The sequence below is a fragment of the Rhinopithecus bieti genome, unplaced genomic scaffold (genome assembly GCF_001698545.2).
Source record: "Rhinopithecus bieti isolate Rb0 unplaced genomic scaffold, ASM169854v2 scaffold_48387, whole genome shotgun sequence".
Classification (NCBI taxonomy): Eukaryota; Metazoa; Chordata; class Mammalia; order Primates; family Cercopithecidae; genus Rhinopithecus; species Rhinopithecus bieti.
Window position 1 is genome coordinate 303,023 of NW_016819911.1, and position 21,382 is coordinate 324,404.

The 21,382-nt window shown below is 38.5% G+C and overlaps 1 long non-coding RNA gene across 1 annotated transcript in view; it reads right to left on the reverse strand.

Moving 5' to 3' along the window:
* Positions 1-3,331: 3,331 nt before the first annotated feature.
* Positions 3,332-21,382, reverse strand: part of LOC108520035 (uncharacterized) — a 53,358-nt gene continuing 35,307 nt past the window's right edge. Inside the window, exons 2-4 of the long non-coding RNA XR_001882810.1 lie at positions 19,459-19,634; positions 6,472-6,558; positions 3,332-3,844 (exon numbers count right to left, since the gene is read on the reverse strand). This is a non-coding gene — a long non-coding RNA (uncharacterized LOC108520035). The remainder of the gene's footprint in view (positions 3,845-6,471; positions 6,559-19,458; positions 19,635-21,382) is intronic.

Consider the following 21,382-nt stretch of genomic DNA (forward strand, 5'->3'; position numbering starts at 1 on the left):
GGATAGATGTGGGTAGTGATAGATGCATTGTTAATTATTTTAGCTGCATCTTTGCCAAGGATCCCTGCCTCTGTAAAAGCCAAAAGTGTGAGACTGGTTTGAACTCTGACTAAGCACAATATGCACTGTGTGTTTTCTTTGACCAGGCTTGGTCCTGGTCCTTCTTTGCTTCTTGGTCCTGGTTTCCTTCTTTGCTTCTATAATCAGGAGCAAGGCCTGCTCCTGACTGGTCTATCTTCTCCGTGGCTGCTCCATTAGAAGGGGAAATTCCATTTCTCTTGAGTACTCTTTACAAGTTAGATTGCTAATATTATTGGCTCAGTTGGAAAACAATGTTTAGAAACTGCTGGAATAAAAACATTCTTACAGCCAGGTCAGCAATATCCCACACAAAGTTGTTACTTCTTTCTTATGAGGTTATAAACACACTTGATATTTATTTTTCTACTCTCCTCTCCCAAAGTAAAATAATTACAAATAATTACAAAAAAACCTTAAAAAATTATCTACACATTCACTATTTTATCTTGTTTTATCCCTATAGCTATTAATTAAAATCACTTGAAAAGAGTTGACTATATAGATTAAAACATAATAAGCTCCAGATTAAAGGGAAAATGTGTAGGAATATTTTCCTTCAAATTGATGCTGAAAAAGAGAGAACTTCCAAGCTTCTTAAACTATCTAAAAAATGTATCTGAAGAAATTCTAGATAATAAGATAAAAGATGGCCATTACCAAGCCATTTTGACAAGGATTTGGGGTCTGAGACAAATGCAACCTTTGACCATATCATACCAATTTTTATTCATGTGAAATATGTATTAATAGCAAAAAGCTTTTAAAAAATGAATAGAGATGCTTCACAGAATAGTAGCGAAGAGCCTGAAGGTATATCCTACCTGATAGTCAGATCTGGTTCACCTGTGTTGAGTTTGTTTACGCTATTTGTCCCTTGGGTCACTTTTGGCATTCACTGATGAAATCTCAGTCAGGACAGTAGTTGCTCTGTCCCTCTTACCTCTTTCAGCTTTTACCTCTTGCTGTTATTTCTCCATAGTGGCATTGAATTATTCAAATTACAGAACAGAGCAATTACTGTCCTGCACCCTCCTGGAGCTATGGTCTTTATATTTAGTTTGGTGTTTCCATAATTCGAAAACAATCTGTAAGAAGGCACATAGTTTTGTTCTCTATAGTTGAGTATGTCATCTCTCTATGACGCAGCCTCCTTTCTTATTTCCCTAAGTAGTAGATTGTCTTCACAGACCCAAGGCCTATTAGGGGCTTCCTTCATACACCCTATTTTTTATTGGAGATATTTGAATCAGTTCAGTCACATGAATATTTACTGAGCTAGATTCAAGACACTACGTGAGGTACCACAGAAATCCTGAAGTGGGTAAAGCAAAATTATTGACCTTAAATATCTTGCAATTTGTTAAATGATTTTAATACAGAGTAAAGTAGGGCCCTAAGATTCATATAAAATTCACGCTAAAATAAGGGACAGATCATATCTGGTTTAGAAGATAAAGAAAGGGTTAATGGAGTGAGAGCACAATGTTTGAGATTTGTCCACTTGAAAGAAAGAGGGCAGGAGCAACTGAATTCCTTTACTGTATTATGTCATTTAAAGCTTATAACTTTATAAGTATAAAATTATAATTTTATAATTATAAAAATTATAACTGTGAGGTAGGAATTATGCACATTTAACAGATTATAAAACAGGATTAGAGAAATGAAGTACTTTGCCAACAATTAGACAGCTGATTAGTGAGAAATGGAATGCAATGCAACATGACTCCTGACTCCAAAGCCCCCAGTCCTTCTCTCCATCATGTTTGCTGCCTTTTAAGTGTCAGGAAGAGAAGGACACTTTAGAAGGATGAAAGCACAGTTTCTATTTGGAGGGGCAATCAGATTTGACTGGAATGTGTAGGCATTGAGGGAAAGTAGTAGGAAATAAGTTTGGGAATGTGTGCCAGGCCTGTATATTTTGAAGGATCTTGAATACTAGGGTGTAAATGTTTATTTGGTAGGCAGTGAAGAGCCCTTGATGATTTAGAGCCACAGAGTAAGATGAGACCCTGTGGATAAGAAAGAATAATCTGGTAGCAGTGCTCAAGATGGACAGGAGGTCTCTCTTTCTCTCTCCTGTTATAGAGCTTCAGTTAAAAATAATAAGGACTTAAACAAGGTGGAGTAAATGAGGGTCACAGGAAGAAGAACACAAGAAATACTTTGGAGATAGAATCTACATGACTAGATGTTGACAGAATTTTAGAGGTGTAGGGGAAAGAAAAGCTGAAAACAACTTAGCTATTATGAACATGAACATATGAAGAAATGGAATTCCTATTACCTACAAACCACAGAAGGATCTCATCTGGGGGAGAAAGTTGTTAAATTAGTTTAGGATTATGCTGAATTTATGATTCAGATAAGTGATTTAGGAAACAACAGCCAAGAAATAGCTGAAAATGTGAGCCTGAAGCTCCAAAATGAGCCCTGGGACAGAGGTAGATTTATAGTCATCAGTATGAAAATAATGATCAGAACTGGGAAGAGAATAAGAAGACCTTTGAGGGAAGAAAGGTACAGAGAAATCTGGGAAATTATGATGAGGAGGAAGTTGATTATGAAGTTTTCTCAAGCACTTTGGAAACACTGCATCTGAATTATTAATCTTCATCTAGATCCTGAAAAGGCAAACTTTTTTTCCATACTCATGTATGTCAGCCATTTGCTGAAATTACAGACTTCAAAGTATGCATGTTTCTTCCGCCTAATTATTTAGTCATCTTCTGAGCTTCATCTTTTGCTATCTGCTTGAATAATAACTGGTGATGTCAAGCATAAAAATGAACCCTTTTGAGAGTACAGCATGTTTTACATATATTTAATACTGAGGTTCATCACAGATGATTAGGCATATGTTTGAGTTTCCATCTACTGACTTAAAAGCATCTTAAATTTGTTTCAGCTTCTTGTTAGATTAAAGGCTTGATCTCTCTCTCTCTCTCTCTTTTTTTTTTTAACTCACTGACTGTGATGAACAAAGGATAGGGTAGAAATCATATGCAAGGGGCATTAGGGAACCATGGTAAAAACATCATGAGAATAATTAGAATACAGTCTAAATAATTTGTTCTTTGTTTCTCCTGTCTTTTCTTTTAATCATGCTATTCTTTTAAATATTATGAATCAGTGATGTGTTTTAAGAAACCCAACTCCAAATCTATGAAACATAATTTAGAGGTGCTGATTTATATTTAAAGAGAAATATTTGCTTCATTAATTTATTTAGCATTGCTAGGTTGGGGTATTTAAGCTTTTATTGGCAGATTCTTATTTTCTGGGGAGAGATAGGGTATTGAGGCTTAAAACAACAGTAACACAAAATGGCCTCAGTGGAAGGTGTTCTCGTCTGCTGATGTCTGGCTTCCTGTTTCTGGAGCCTTGCTAACTACATCACAGCTTGGGTCCCCAACCCTGTCTTTTCCTAAGCTTCTCCCACCTTTGGCTTTTGTTTGGCTTACCCACTAGGTTCCTTTAAGCAGTGCCTCCTGCTTCCACAATGAATGTCTTTCTGAAGAGTTGCCTATCAGTTTGGTTCTTGTTGGAGTCTACGTTCCCTTTTTGTTGAGGACTTCCACAGAATCTGATGTTGACCAACTTTCTTCAGGGCTGGATCTCAGCTATTCTGGCTTTCATACTGGCCCCCATTCAGAATGACCCTACCCAAGTAACTTCACTTCTCTCATTCCAAGTGCAGGTGGGAAACAACCTTTTTTCTCTATTTATCCTGGGTTCTTCAGTGGGAGCCCTGTAAGTTGGACTAACAAAACACAGACAAGCAGGAGAAAAACAAAACAGAAGTTCATTAGTGTATTAGTTCCTGCACTCTTATAACAAAATATCTGAGACTGAGTAATTTATAAAGAAAAGAGGTTTAATTGACTCATGGTTCCGCAGGCTGTACAGGAAGCATAGCATCTTCTCCTCCTGGGGAGGCCTCAGGAAGCTTCTAATCATGGAGAAGGGCAGGGGAAGTGAGGCATCTTACATGGTCAAAGCAGGAGCAAGGGGGCAGGGAGGTGCCACACACTTTTAAACAACCAGATCTCATGGGAACTCACTATTGCAACCACAGCACCAAAGGGGATGGTGTTAAACCACGAGAAACCACCCCCATGATCCAGGCCCCACACATCAGGCTCCACCTCCAATACTGGTGATTACAATTCAACATGAGATTTGGGTGGGGACACAGATTCAAACCATATCAGTTAGTATGTGCATAACATTTACACATGTGAGTGCTCAGCATGAGTAACTTCTGGGCATACATAGCATCTTAATAAAAGAACAATAAATGTTTAGAGACATGATAAGACAAAGGGTAAAGACTTTGAGTTTCTAGGTGTGGCAAGTTGTGGAAAAGCAATTACGTGGGGAAATTAATGGTAGATAAGGACGAATTTTAGCAAAGTTTGTTACGTAGATCTCACTGGTGCAGTCTTCAGGCTGATAAGGGTATAGGTTATCTCTAGTGAGTAACTTCTGTCCTCCTTGGAGGGAAGGGGGACACCTTTACAAATTTATGTTGCGCTTTTAGGCAAACGGGGAGGGCAGAGGGCTTTTTGTAAACTGCTTTTTTTCAGTTGCTTTCAGCTCAAAAGAAGTCTTCTGACAAAGTGGTGTATTTTGCTACTCTTCACAAGCTGTCAGCTGGGACTTGAAAGTTACTGTGAGTTAAGCCTGAATCATAAAATAAAATATGTCTAGAACTACATGTAAGTTAATGGGAAGATAAAATGTGATCACATTAATTTTATCTATTTTCAGCTGCTCAAGATTACAACTATTATCTAGACTAGTAATTTTTCTTATTTATCATTTCTGAAAGACTCACCTGGGGTGTTTGGTAACATAGTCCAGACCTCCTTCTGGAGACTTGGATTCAGTGGGTTTGGAATCATGGGGTCTTGGATCTTATTTTTTTTAACTGGAACCCCAACTCCTTGCTACTCAAAATATAGACAATGTACCAGCAGCACTGGTATTATTGGGAGCACGTCAGAAATGTTTTTAGGTATGCCAAGAATGCAAGACTGTTATCGGAAGGGGTCCTGATCCAGACCCCAAGAGAGGCTTCTTGGATCTCGGCAAGAAATAATTCAGGGCGAGTGTGTAGAGTAAAATGAAAGTGAAGTGGCATCGTTTGTCTGGGATAAATACTCAAGGTTTATCTCCTCACTCCAAGGAAATCAAATATGCAGACACACAAGAAGTGGGTTTAGGGGCAGAGGTTTAATAGGCAAAAGAAAGAGAAAGGAGAATAGCAAAGTGCACCGGATTTTATAATTTTATAGACTGGCTTAAGGAGGCAGTGTATGATTTGCATAGGGACCAAAGATAGGTTGGACCAGGTGTGATATTTACATAAAACCCAGGGAAGATGTCTGCCCCACCCTCATCTTCTATTATGCAAACAGAGTCTTTGCCTGGCCCTCAGCATGTTGCCTGCTCCTTATTGTATGCATGGTTTGGAAGGAAAAGGGAAGATGGAGCCACCATGTTGACCATGCCTAGCCCCCAGGGAGCCTTTTCCTACTGTTTTAGCTGCTGGCATTCACCCCTGTAAGCTTTCAACTTGTTTATCCATGTTTGCAGCTCAATTTTACAGGCTGCTTTTTGTTAGAAAAGAAATAATTTGGGGGCTGTTTTTTACTAAAAGGGAAATCTTACAGAGGACTTCCTTACCCTTACTATTAGCCTAAATAATTTCTTTTTAATTCCTATATCAAAAGCAAGTTTATTAGGAAGGTGAAGGAATAAAGAATGGCTACTCCATAGACAGAGCAGCCCCAAAGGCTGCTGGTTGCCCATTTTTATGGTTATTTATCGATGATATGCTAAACAAGGGGTTGATTATTCACACCTCCCCTTTGTAGACCATATAGATAATGTCCTGACGTTGCCATGGCATTTGGAAACTGTCATGTCGCTGGTGGGAGTGTAGCAGTGAGGACAACCAGAGGTCACTCTCATGGCCATCTTAGTTTTGGTGGGTTTTGGCTGGCTTCTTTACTGCAACCTGTTTTATCAGCAAGGTCTTTATGACCTGTATCTTGTGCTGACCTTCTATCTCTCCCTGTGACTTAGAATGTCTTAACTATATGGGAATGCAGCACAGTAGGTCTCAGCCCTATTTTACCTAGCCCCTATTCCAAATGGAGTTGCTCTGGTTCAAATGCCTCTAACAAGACCATCAGTACTCTTCACCTGAGACACTTCTTAGGATTTTATTTTCCAGAGCAACCTTGAGAAATGAAGTCATGTTCCTCCTGGGACAAAGGTACATTTCCTTATCTCTCGCTATAAAGTGGTAGGTTCTCCAAGACCAGTGTTTTTTTGTTTGTTTGTTTTTTGTTTTTTGTTTTTTTCTATAATATAACCTACAGCACAGGCAAGCATCCTCCTAGACCCTCCTTCACATATTTCCTGCGGGCTTGCGCAGGGGAGCTGATTCACAAACGGCTTGCTGTCCTGTGAGAAAAAAGAAAAAAGGCCTTTATTTCTGACCCAGGAGCACCACGTCCTCCACCAGTATTAGATGAAATAGTTTCAGACAAAATTTATTTTTTTCTTTAAACAAATAAATGAATATATGCATTGAACTTAGAAATAGACAAAGAGATGAAACAAATTCCGTATTTGTGGACATTGGTAATTGTGATGGTTAATACTGAGTGCCAACTTGATTGGATGGAAGGATACAAAGTATTGATACTGGGTGTGTCTGTGAGGGTGTTGCCAAAGGAGATTAACATTTCAGTCAGCGGGCTGGGAAAGGCAGATCCACCCTTAATCTGGGTGAGCACAATTTAGTCAGTTGCTGGTGCCGCTAGAATATAAGCAGGCAAAAAATGTGAAGAGAGAGACTGGCCTAGCCTCCCAGCCAGCCTACATCTTTCTCCTGTGCTGGTTGCTTCCTGCCCTCGAACACTGAACTATGAGTTCTTCAGTTTTGGAACTCAGACTGGCTCTCCTTGCTCCTCAGCCTGCAGAGGGCCTATTGTGGGACCTTGTGATCACATGAGTTAATGTTTAATAAACTCACCTTTATACATACATCTAGTTCATTAGTTCTATCTCTCTAGAGAACCCTGACTAATACAGTAATGTTCCTTACCTCTGTGAGAAAAAGTACCTAAATAATATTAACAATCCGTTATCATCATCCATCATTGTCATCATCAACAATATGTTGTTTTGATAAAATAGTACATTTTCTTTGTTTTTAATTTACAACGAAAAGAGGTATAATTGTCTCACATTTCTTCATGCTTTATGGGAAGCAGGTTGCTGGCAACTGCTTGGCTTCTAGGGAGGCTTCAGGAAGGTTACAGTCATGACAGAAGGTGAAGGGGGAGCAGGCACATCACAGGTGAAAGCAGGAGCAAGAGAGTGGGAGGGAGGTGTGATACACTTTTAAATGAACAGATCTCATGAGAACTCACTCACCATCACAAAGGCAGCACCAAGGCATGCAGGATCTGACCCCATGATCCAAACACCTTCCACCAGACCCCATCTCCAGCACTGGAGATTACAATTCAACATGAGATTTGTGGGACGATAAATATCCAAACTATATCACATGTCATATAGCACATAATACCTATTTTCATATATTTCCAATAAAAAAACCTCTCTCATGTGTTGGTATGCTTTAAGTAGCACCTAATGCTTACTAAGGCTTTGCTTAGATGATTACCATTATACATGAGGGTCTTGGCTCTACATAGGTACTATTTAGAATCAATCTGTCTGCTCTGTTTCTTGCCATACAGTTATTTGTCCGATGTTTTCTTCAGTCCATTTTTCAAGCCCACGGGTAGAATAACAGCATTGTGAACAAATGTGGGCCTTTAATTCTAAGAAAAAGGCTTTGCCTCCACATCCTGGAGGAGGTATTTTGTTTGCTCATTTGCTTGTTTTCATTTTGAAAGTGTCAAGGCTGCAGTTTTCTTCCTTTGAGAAGAAGCTGGTAAAGAAGCAGAAGTTCAGTGTGCCATAAAATTAGTTCAAAGGCAGAATGGTCCAAGGCCAGCAAACTGAAAGCAATAAAAAAATGTAATCTCAGCTTATGGCCTATGAGCGTAAGTTAGAAAAGAAAATCCATTATGAAAAATGAAATTCCTTTTTTTAAACTTTTAAGTTAAAGGGTACAAGTACAGGTGTGTTACATAGGTAAGCTTGTGTCATGGGGGTTTGTTGTGTAGATTATTTCATCACCCAGGTATTAAGTCTAGTACTCATTAGTTGTTTTTCTTGATCCTCTTCCTCCTTCTGCCCTCCACCCTCCAAAAGGCCCCAGTGTGTGTTGTTCCTCTCTCTGTGTCCATGTTTTCTCAACATTTAGCTCCCACTTTTAAGTGAGAATGTGTGGCATTTGGTTTTCTGTTCCTACATTAATTTGCTAAGGAAAATGGCCTCCAGCTCCATCCATGTCCCTGCAAAAGACAAGATATTGTTCTTTTTTGTGGCAGCACAGTATTCCATGGTGTATACGTACCACATTTTCTTTATCCAGTCTATCCTTGATGGGCGTTTAGGTTGATTGTATGTCTTTGCTATTGTGAATACTGCTGCAATGACCATACATGTACATGTGACTTTATAATGTGACTTTGGGTATATACCCAGTAATGGGATTGCTGGGTTGAATGGTATTTCTGCCTCTAGGTTTGTGACGAATCGCCACACTGTCTTCCACAATGGCTGAACTAATTTACACTCCCACCAACAGTGTATAAGCATTCCTTTTTCTCCACAACCTCACCAGCATCTGTTATTTTATGATTTTTTAATAATAGCCATCTGACTGGTGCAAGATGGTATCTCATTGTGGTTTTCATTTGCATTTCTCTAATGATCAGTGATGTTGAGCTTTTTTTCATATGCTTGTTGGTTGCATGTATGTCTTCTTTTGAAAAGTGTCAGTTTATGTCCTTTGTCTACTTTTTTATGGAGTTGTTTGCTTTGTTCTTGAAATTTTTTTAAGTTTCTTATATATGTATAAATTCCTTATACATTCCTTATAGATGCTGGATATTAGATCTTTGTTGTATGCATAGTTTGCAAAAATTGTCTTCTATTCTGTAGGTTGTTTACTCTGTTGATATATATATTATTTCTAATATATATATATAGCTGCGCAGAAGCTCTCCAGTTTAATTAGATCCCATTTATCAATTTTTGCTCTTGCTGCAATTGCTTTTGGTGTCTTCATCATCAAATATTTGCCCATGCCTGTGTCCTCAATGGTATTGCCTAGCTTGTCTTCCAGGGTTTTTGTAGTGTTGGGTTTTACATTTAGGTCTTTAATGCATTTGAGTTAATTTTTGTATATGATGTAAGAAATGGATCTAGTTTCAATCTTCTGCATATGGCTAGCCAGTTATCTCAGGCCCATTTATTGACTAGGGAATCCTTTCCCCATTCTTTGTTTTTGTCAGATTTGTTGAAGATCAGATATTTGGAGGTGTGTGGTCTTATTTCTGGGTTCTCTATTCTGTTCCATTGGTTTATATGCCTGTTCTTGTACCAGTATCATCTTGTTTTGGTTACTGTAGTCCTGTAGTATAGTTTGAAGTCAGGTAGTGTGATACCTCTAGCTTTGTTCTTTTTGCTTAAAATTGCCTTGGCTATTTGGGTTCCTTTTTGATTCCATGTGAATTTTAATATAGTATTTTTCTAGTTCTGTGAAGAATGGCAATGGTAGTTTAATGGGAATAGCATTGAATCTATAAGTTACTTTGGGCAGTATGGCTATTATAAAGATATTCATTCTTCCTATTCATAAGCATGGAATATTTTTCCATTTATTTGTGTCATCTCTGATTTCTTTGAGCAGTGGTTCGTAGTTCTCTTTGCAGAGGTCTTTCACCTTCCTTATTAGTTGCATTCCTGGGTACTTCTTTTTGTGGCATTTGTGAATGGGAGTTTATTCTTTACTTGGCTTTCGACTTGACTGTTGTTGGTATGTAGGTATGCTAGTGGTTTTGCACATTGATTTTGTATCCTGAGACCTTTCTGAAGTTGTTTATCAGCTTCAGAACTTTTGGGCTGAGACTGTGGGGTATTCTAGATATAAGATCATGTCATTTGCAAACGGGGATAGTTTGACTTCCTCTGTTTGAATTTAATGTTTTTCTTTCTTTCTCTTGCCCTATTGCCCTGGCCAGAACTTCCAATACTATGTTGAGTAGGAGTGGTGAGAGAAGGCATCCTTGAAAGGTTTATTTTCTTCTCTTTAAAGAATCTCTATATTATAAAGCCAAATGCATATTATGCATATTATGAAGTTAGTCAGCAGCCTTTATTATCTATACTAATTCATGTATGGCTTGTTGTTTTATCCTTTTAGATTGTCTTTCTATCTTATCTCTTTGAATTTGAACAGTTAATCCTTATAATAACGTGCTGATAACGTGTAAGAGGGTGATTCACAGTTAGAGGTCAGTGACATCTGCTTTCCAGGGTTGTCAGTGCACCCAGACTACTCTGTTACAGTATCACACTACCACTGTCAGGGAGACCCTGCTGGGATAGGCTCCTCTAGCAGTAAGCCACCCACCTAAATCATACACAGGAGTGGTTTCCTCATGCTTGGGGCTAAATTGGGGAGAGAAATTGGAGTTCAAGAAAGGTGATGTCTGAGTTAACCTTCACTGCCCTACAACAAGATGGTTTGAAGAGGATGGAAGAGGTAAAGACCATCTGGGTTTAGCCCACTTCTCTCTTATTTCTTTTTTTCTTCCCTCCTTCCACCCTCAGCTCTAGCTTTGAGTTTATTTACATATCCTGTTATAGGATTATTGTTATACAAAAAGTAAAAAAGGAAGTAGAGCAATTAAACAGAGTATTTGATCAAGGAACATAATCTGAAATCAATCTTTATTGTCAATAATAGAATTTTGCTTCCCATTAACAACTTGAATAAATGTGCCAGGTCTTCACTTTTTCAGACACAGATAAAAAAGCAGTAGACAATTAATGGACTTAGGAGGAGTCCAACTGTGAACCCTGACACCAGCCTACTTAGTGAGTTTCCTCAGGAAACAATTGTGCTCAATACTTTCAATTGAAGAATGCTTCAGAGATTTTGAAATTAAAATGACAAAATCTTTAGTCATTTTTAGGGAATATTCTTTATGGTTTTGTTGTTTGATGTAGAAATAGTAAAGGGGTTAAGTTTCCTTTAAAAGGTCTTTAAGTTGCCATTGGAAAGATGGGTGTGTTTGAAAAATGTAACAAAGTGCATTTGGGAAATTTGGATTCCGTCCTGTGAAGAGGCAGGATGAAAGAAGGATAAGCATTGTCCACACTATAATGAACATAAAATGGTTTCAATGATCAGAGGGGATTTTTGATTGACTAAGAGAAGGTCATGTAATCAAAATTTATTTCTAATAGCGTTTGGTGAGGGAAATTCTGTTTTAAGTTAAATAATCAGGGAGATAATTGCAACAAAAATTAAGGGTTGATCTATATAATCCTTCCTAGTGCAGTATGGAGCAAATGAAAAGATGGGGGACCTCCAGAAACAAACCTCCAAAAAATGAAAAACTGCCTTATGCCTTATAGAGAAACCAGAGACTCTGTAGGCAGAACAGGAAGAGAAATTGAAAGCTGTGTATGACACAAATACAGCCACCATTTCTTACATGATGAGCAGCTGTAGCATGAATTTACAGCACACATTGGATGGGAGGAAAGCTCATTGCATTCTATGCAACTACAAACAAATTCAAGAGCTGCAGGAATTGTTTATGGAGAATCTTTAAATAAAGCAGAAACTTAGAACAACTGTAATTGGAAAACCTAAGAATAGTTGATATTGAGATAAAAGAGAGGAAAAATTCTAGCAAGTCTCATATGAGATATAAACGATATGGAATACAGAAATCAGTTTACAATAAACCTCTGTTTAATAAAAGAGAGAAAATATTTAATTTCTAAAACATTTTCTTAGCCCCTAAGAGTATAATCAGTTCCCTAGTTTTGAAAATATTGAAGGAGCCGGGCGGCAGTGGTCAAGCCTGTAATCCTAGAACTTTGGGAGGCCGAGACAGGCGGATCACGAGGTCAAGGAGATCGGACCATCCTGGCGAACACGGTGAAACCCCCGTCTCTACTAAATACAAAAAACTAGCCCGGGCGAGGTGGCGGGCGCCTGTCCCAAGCTACTCCTGGAGGCTGGAGGCAGGAGAATGGCATAAACCCGGGAGGCGGAGCTTGCTGAGCTGAGATCCGCCACTGCACTCAACAGCCCGGGCGAAAGAGCGAGACTCGTCTCAAAAAAAAAAAAAAAAAAAAAGAAAAGAAATATTGAAGAAACGTCAGAATCACACAATATTATTATAAGGTTTTGGCCCATACATAATATACTAGTTAAAACTTGACTATATATTTTTTCTTATTCTATAGTTGATTCAGTTACTAATAATGTTTTAATTCAAATTATACAAGAAAAAATTACTTTAAATACTTTAAATACAGAAATTGGAGGCTAATGCGCAGTGGCTACACCTGTAATACCCAGCACTTTAGGAGGCTGAGGCAGGTGGATCACGAGGTAGGAAGATCGAGACCCATCCTGGCAAACATGGTAAAACCCTGTTCCTACTAAAATACAAAAATTACCCAGGCATGGTGGGGCGGGCGCCCTGTAGCCCTAGCTACTCCGAGGCTGAGGTAGGGAATGGAGTGGAACCCAGGGTGGGGTGGGGGGGTGGGGCAGAGCTAGCGTGAGTGGAGATGTGCCACTGGCATCCAGCCTGGGTGACGAGTGGAGACTCCATCTCAAAAAAAAAAAAAAAAAAAAAAAAAAAAAAAAAAAAAAAAAAAAAAAAAAAAAAGAAAAAGAAATTGAGTAAAACCAGCTGATAATTTCAATAAAAATTTGCACCCAGAGTAGTCAGAAGTGGTAGGTCAGCCCCCAAACCTCTCTTGATTGTAGGGGTCTAAAGGCTTTTCCTCTATGGGGATGCTTCTTCTTATCAGTTTTTCTCAAAGCAAGTTGCACTTGCCTATGTTTGAAAGGCTGTTCTCAGTATGCCAATTCTCCATATCTTATATAAATAGGTTTTCAGTGATTAATTTCCAGTTTCACATGATATTGCATTACAAAAACATCTCTGTGTTTCTGATGCTTTAAACACTTCTTGTGTCCTCAATGAATAATTAAGCATGACTTCCTATTCGGTTTTTATAGTTTCTAATGTAAAAGACTTTATAACTTTTATAAGAAAAAACAGTATTCAGAATATGATACTCCATGGTAATATATTGTATTAGTCTGTTTTCATACTGCTATAAAGAAATACCTGAGACTGAGTAATTAATAAAGGAAAAGAGGTTTAATTGACTCAGAGTTCTGCATGGCTGGGGAGGCCTCAGGAAACTTACAATCACTGTGGAAGGCAAAGAGAAAGCAGGCACATTCTTCACAAGGTCACAGGAAAGAGAAGCATGTGTGAAGATGGAATTGTCAAACACTTATAAAACCATCAGATCTTGTGAGAACTCCCTCAATATCCCAAGAACAGTGTGGGGGAAACTGCCACCATGATCCAATTTCCTCCCTCCTTTAACACATGGGGATTACAGGTCTCTCCCTTAACACGTGGCGATTACAATTTGAGGTGAGATTTGGATGGGGATGCAGAGCCAAATCATATCATTCTGCCCCTGGCCCCTCTCAAATCTCATGTCCTTTATGCATTTCAAAACTTTTCATGTCTTCCCAACAGTCCCCCAAAGTCTTAACTCATTCCAGCATTAACTCAAAAGTCCTAGTCTAAAGTCTCATCTGAGACAAGTCCCCTCCACCTAGGAGCCTGTAAAATCAAAAGCAAGTTATTAATAGTTACTTCCAAGATACAATGAGGGGGGAAGCATTGGATACATGCTCCCATTCTAAATGGGATAAATTGGCCAAAATAAAGGGGCTACAGGCCCCATGGAAGTCTGAAATCCAACAGGGCAGTTATTAAGTCTTAAAGCTGCAAAATAATCTCTTTTGACTTCATGTCTCACATCCGGGGATACTGATGCAAAGGGTGGCTCCCACAGCCTTGGGCAGCTACACCCCTGTGACTTTGCAGGGTTCAGTCCCCATGGCTACTCTCATGGGCTGGTGTTGAGTGTCTGTGGCTTTTGCAGGTACATGGTGCAAGCTGTCAGTGGATCTATCACTCTGGGGTCTGGAGGACAGTGGTCCTATTGTCACAGCTCCATTAGGCAGTACCCCAGTTGGGACTCTGTGTGAGGGCTCCAACCCCACATTTCCCGTCTGCACTGCCCAAACAGAGGTTCTCTATGAGGGCTTCACCCATGCAACAGACTTCTGCCTGGACATCCAGGCATTTTTCATACATCCACTGAAATCTAGGCAGAGGTTTACAAACCTCAATTCTTGACTTCTGTGCACCTGCATACCCAAAACCACGTGGAAGCTGCCAAGTCTTGAAGCTTGCACCCTCTGAAGCAACAGCCTGAGCTGTACTTTGGCCCCTGTTAGGTTGGAGTTGGAGCAGCTGGGATGCAGGACACCAAATCACAAGGGCGCACACAGCAGTGGGGCCTTGAGAGCCCAGCCCACAAAACAGTTTTTCCCTACTAGGCCTCTGGACCTGTCGTGGGAGGGGCTGCCATGAAGTTCTCAGATGTGCTCTAAAGACGTTTTCCCCATTGTCTTGGCTATTAACATTTGGCTCCTTTTTGCTTATGCAAATTTCTGCAGCTGGTTTGAATTTCTCCCCAGAAAATGGGTTTTTCTTTTCTACCACACAGTCAGGCTGCAAATTTTCCAAACTTTTATGTTCTGTCACCTCTTGGATGCTTTGATGCTTAGAAATTTCTTCTGACAGATTCCCTAAATCATCTCTCTCAAGTTCAGAGTTCCACAGATCTCTAGGGCAGGGGCAAACGGTCACCAGTCTCTTTGCTAAAGCATAGCAAGAGTCATCTTTACTCCAGTTCCCAACAAGTTCCTTAACTCCATTTGAGACCACCTCAGCCTGGGCTTCATTGCCCACACCATTATCAACATTTGATCAAAACCATGCAACAAGTCTCTAGGAAGTTCTAAACTTCCCCACCTCTTCCTGTCTTCTTCTGAGCCCTCCAAGCTTTTCCAATCTCTGCCCATTACTCAGTTCCAAAGTCTCTTCCACATGTTCAACTTATTTTTATAGTAGTGCCCCACTATGTTGGTACCAATTTCCTGTATTAGTCCATTTTCACACGGCTATAAAATACCTGAGACCGGGTAATTTAGGAAAGAGGTTTAATTGACTCACAGTTCCACATGGCTGGGGAGGCCTCAGGAAACTCAATCATGGCAGAAGGTGAGGGAGAAGCAAGGACCTTCTTCACATGGCGACAGGAGGAAGAAGCATGAAGAAGGAACTTTCCAATACTTATAAAACCATCACATCTCATGAGAATGCACTCACTATCACGAGAGTCTTCTTCACATGGCAACAGGAGGGAGAAGCATGAAGAAGGAACTTTCCAATATTTATAAAACCATCACATCTCATGAGAATGCATTCACTATCACGAGAACAGCACGGGGAAATCGCCCCATGATCCAAGCAGCTCTTTTCCTTAGACACGTGGGGATTACAGGTCCTTCCCTCGATATGTGGGGATTACAATTTGAGATGAGATTTGGGTGGGGACACAGAGCCAAAACCTATCAAATATGCTAACTTAAAAAACAAAAGTTTGCATAGGAGATACAAATTTGTAGAACATAAAGGCAAAATTCGTCAGCAAAGTGCTATTGCATTTTAATTTCAAAGGGACTAAATTATACATGGTTTAAGTTTTTACCTGAAGACATACATTAGAACTAATTATTTTGTTTTTTAGTTTTAATGAGGAAACTTTAAATATCTGTTTTTAAGGTCTCCATGAATACCTGTTCTATTCTACTAATATCTGTCACCTAGCAGTACTGTTTTTCAACAAATCTTTCTTTTTTGGATACCTGCTATGCATGGTCAGTGCTAAATGGTCAATAGGATAGGATCCAAAGGTAAATTTGACAAAAATTCCTATCCTCGGGAGAGATAGAAAAATACATGCACTTTTTTTTTTTTTAAAATTATACTGTAAGTTCTGAGATACATGTGCAGAACATGCACGTTTGTTACATAGGTATACATGTGCCATGGTGGTTTGCTGCACCCATCAACCCGTCATCTACGTTAGGTATTTCTCCTAATGCTATCCCTCCCCTAGGCCTCACTACCTTACAGGCCCCAGTGTGTGATGTTTCCCTCCATGTGTCCACGTGTTCTCATTGTTAAACTCCCACTTATGAGTGAGAACATGCGGTGTTTGGTTTCTGTTCCTGTGTTAGTTGGTTGAGAATACATTTAATTAGAGTTAATTAACTACTTAGAGAAGTACTTCTAAAATTATTTTGGTGTCAGGACTCCTTCAATCTCTTCAAAATTACTGGAGATCCTAAAGAATTGTTGTTTGTTTAGCTTATATCTATCAATATTTACCACATTAGAAATTAAAACTGAAAAAAATTCAAATACAAGTATACGATAATAGTGCATTCCTTTAAGTGTCAGTATGATAATATTATCCCATGTCATGCAGCCACTGCAAAACTGTACTGTACGTACACTTATGAGAAAATGAGAATGAAAATGCAAAAATGTCTTAGCATTAGTGATAAAATATTCTTGACTTTACGAAGCCTCTGAAAGGGTCTTCAAGACCCCCAGAGACTACAAGTTATCAATCAGTAAGCTAGAGGAGATGTTTGATGCTATAGTTGATATGTCATCAAAACATTATGATGATACAGGAGAGAGAGAGAGTAATTTACATCAATCAACTATTAAATTTGTTAATGATTACCACCTCGCTAATACTGGTCTCCAACTGATCCTAGATTTCAATAAAAAGCAAATAAATGAAATAAATAGCAACAATAGTTTTTATCAAGTAGTTCAATTCATGAAATGAAGGCATTCCTCTGCCACCTTGTGGCAAGGTATCCTAATTAGGTATTAAAGGTTTTTTGGTTTTTTAGTTTTTTGTTTGCTTGTTTTTTACAATTACAATATATTTTTAGTTGCAAATTTAGAGTTTTTTTAAATGTTGAGTCTACCACTAAACATTATAAAATTATATTTAGAACCTCTGAAACATGCCAACCTAATGCTAAATAGTTCTTCAATACAATAAAAGCAAATAGGCTAAAATCCAACTGTGTTTTAAAGAACCAATAATTATGCAGAGTTTCCATAGCGCTTTGCATATAGTTGGACTTCAAAATTTCAAGATGACAAAAAGATAAATTTTCTTTGTTATTCTCTAATGCATTTTCTCACCTTGTAGTAAAAAAAACAGTAAGAGGAGTTTACAACTGCTACTACATTTAAGTTTTGTGAGCTCAACCTGGGGTGGGAGGTTGAGAAAATGTCCTAGAAAAGATAACTGTAGCAGACTCTGATTCCACTCTATCCAGGGAAGTTCCTAAAGGAATGTATGTTGCTGCAGCAAATGAAATACCTCAGTACATGGATACCTGGAAGAGCAAGTGGGGCAGCAATGGAGGACCAAAAGAACTTCAATCCTAAGAAAAATGGTAGGATGATACAAAATTGTCTAATGCTATTACTCTTTCTTGGGTTAAACCATATTATCTTCCTTATGTCTTGTTTCTAACCATGACAATAAGACTAGATTTTATTATTTCACTGAGGCACTTTTGAGCTTTCGTAAATCAGTAACTTACTGATAATCTTCATAAGCTTTTAGCATTCTTCCCAATCTTGAGAAGTACAATATAGCATAGTGTAGTGGTGCCAACCTGGGAGGATGTGAACATTTTGCAAGATACCTAAACATGAAGAGTTTTAAGGGAATCAATTTTCTGACACTTTACTTCCATATGTAGCTTTTCCCCAAAATTTTTCTGCCAGAAAACAAGTCTATATTTACAAAAGCCCAAGTACCACTTTATAAAGGATATGCAAATTCCTAATTCATTTTATAACTTACTAAAGTGCATTATTCTGAAGGCTAAACAAGTCTGGGTGCCTAAGGAAGGGGAAGCCTTTTCCAGTGATTAATCATAGCACCATAAACCTAGAGGGTTTTTAGGCTCTCCCAGCTTCATACACACTTTTGTTAAGGATAAAGCCCAGAAGTAGAAACTGGTATTTTTGCCACTTAATAATGTGGTGAATTCAGGTATGCATAAAGGTATAAATTTTTATTTCACAATGTTGCTTATTTCCTTCTTTTGGTGTTTTGTTTGTTTGTTTGTTTTTTGACAAGGTCTTGCTCTGAGACAAGGTCTTGCTCTGTCACCCAGGCTGGAGTGCAGCGGCACAGTCTTGGCTCATTACAACCTCTACCTCCAGAACCAAGGGATTCTCCCAAGTAGCTGGTACTACGGGCACATACCACTATGTCTAGCTAACTTCCGTGTAGTGAATATGTTGCCCAGGCTGGCCTCAAACTCCTGGGCTCAAGCAATCATCCCCTCTCAGCCTCCCAAAGTGCTGGCATTACAGGTGTGCACCACTGTGCCCAGACTTCTTTTGTCTCCTATTTCATAAAAATTCTTTTTTGAACTTCCAGAAGGAAGTTCATTAAGGAAATAGCAGAAAGAGCATCAGTAACAATTGTTAAATGCTTAAAAATAATATTTTCTGCATATTTAAATGACAGGAAAGTTTTCCTATGCTTCTCAATATTATTCTCTAATATTTGAAAGCACCAAAGAATAACCTAAAAAAAATAGGGTAGTAAAGCTTTGTTTTCAATATAATTGATTATTTTCTGGAAATATTGAAAATTTAAAATACATTAGAAAAAAACATGGTTAAAATTGTAATGAAATTTCTTTCAGACTTAATGTTTTTTTTTCAATAGTGATTAAAATCTGTTTTTTCAAGTCATGTCATGTGAGATTTATCCTGATTACCATGAATTCTCCTCTTACTTGATCATAAAAATGTTAAATATTTTCTATCTCTTTTTAATAAAAGTTAAAATTATAAACCAGCTATCAGACCAATTGTCACATCTGTGACAGCTTTTGTTTCAAATTATGCTTCAAGGAATATTTGTGTAGCAGAAAACCTTGGAAAAAAGAGATAGTGTCACCACCCCTGGGCACAGAAGGCAGAATTGTTTTTGACCAAGATAATAAAGAAAATATTCCCCTTTGGGGAAAAGGTTGGGTGGGTTTACTAGCAGACCATTTAAAAGATCGAGAGTTTCCCAAGCTTGGGATTTCTCAGCTGTTACAGAAATCTACTGCGAGCACATTGTCCCCCAGGTGGCTTGGTGGACAAAGGAAGCCAATGTAAACATGGAGTTCACACTACTCACTGCCTGCTGTGCTGTCAGTATTAAAGTTCTTTGTCTCTGACCCAGAAGTCTCATGTCTTCTTGTCAGCATCTGTGAAACTGTGGCAGACTCATTTGGTAACTTGCAGGCAGGGTAAAATCTCAGGCCTTTCACAGTTCTTGCCAGGATTAACACTTTGCAAATGGAAGGTACAAGCCTAAGGCAGCAAAGAAAAGGAAAGGAAGGAGAAGAGAGGCAAGCAGTGTACTATACTGATTACCATAACAAAACCACAAAGAGACAAAGCAAGTTATTTAGCAGTCACAGTCACTCTATGTTTTAGACTTTTCTGGAAGGGTTAAAAGGAGAAACTTCCATTCTGAGTAGTCCATAAGAGAGAGAAAAAGGAGGGGGAAATTTTCTCCTTGGCTCCCTTCCACCTCCTCTTCTCTTTGATCAAGATTTACATCCACAGTGATCTAGCTCTCCCATGCCTCTTGGTTACATCTTGGTGACCGCTCAGAAAACCAGGTCCTATTCTTTAAAGTATAGTGTCTTACTCAAACATGAAAGTGGAAGAGTGACTTTGTGCAAATAAAGTGCTGACCATGGCAGAGAAAGAAGGGTGTGGACAAGAGAATTAGAGATCGTGTCCAAGGTTTCTATTTTAATATAATGTGTAACAAATTTACTTGCATGTCAAACAGTTCCTGTGTTTTTTCTTTCCATAAAATTGAATAGGAACCTGCGTTTTCAGCTGATTACTTACACACACACAAACAACAACAACAAGAAGCATTCACTTTTGTGACCTATGATACTTAGTAATTCCAAGTAGGAATTACTGGGAAAAACATGTATAGATCAATGCAGAATCCTGTCCATTTATATATAAATAGTGAAACTGGGGAAAATAGCCCTATTCATCTCATTAAGATGTACACTTCTAATTAAATTAAACCTTCAAATTAAATGATTATTTACCAAAATTTGTAACAGGTATTCTTTTGATTAACTATGAACTAATATAGTTATAAAAATAACCCAGGAGAAACTGTTAAATACGTGAAGTCTTTTGGTTACAAGGAGGAAAACAAAATTTAAATTTTAAACTTCTATACATATTTTTGGTATGGGAAAGCATGATAAAATGATCAATAATAAACTTTCAAGTATAAGATATTGTATAATTAGAATAAAAATCTGTGGAATGAAATTACATGGTAGAGTTACAAAAAAAATGTAAATTTTCATAGTTGAACAACAACTTTTTCGTGTATGTATTTTTTAGGGGGGTATTGCATATTAATGGCATTCAAATTTCATTAGATGCATTTGAAAGAGTTAAGTATTTGTTTTATTCCCAATATTGGATAATTGGAGAAATTATGTGCAATTACAATGAAACATTTTAAATCAACTAAAAATATGATTGAGTGTAAAATTTACAAAAAAAAATTTCTAGTAGGCAAGTAAACAAAAAAGTTTGAAGATATCCGTTCAAGTGACCAATAGGCAATATGGCCAACTCAGATGTCATTTGAGTAAACTGACAAAGTAAAAAATATCACCTAGTGTTATCTGGGCAATTCTGTGGTAGAGGTTGTTTGGATGAATGGAGGCAAGATGGTGCACTTCCAGGTTCTTCTTAACCAACTTTTCCCGGCAGACGGACCAGGACCTGAGACCCGCTTCCCTCACTCTCACGGCCTCTCTGGGGTAAGTGCCCTTGTCTCCTCTTTACCTCCCTCGGCCAGAAATCCTGTGCAGGTCCGAGGTCCATTTTGAGCCACCAAGTGGCTCGGGAGACCCGTTCAGGACGGAGACGTCCGCCTGACAGTAATCTCCACTTTGGCTCCATGAGCCTCCAGTCTGTCTCTGCTGGTTCCAAAGGACGCTTTGAAGCCAGGCAGGGATCCATTTCCATTTCCATTGTGTCCATTGTGTAAGTAAAGAGGAAACAAA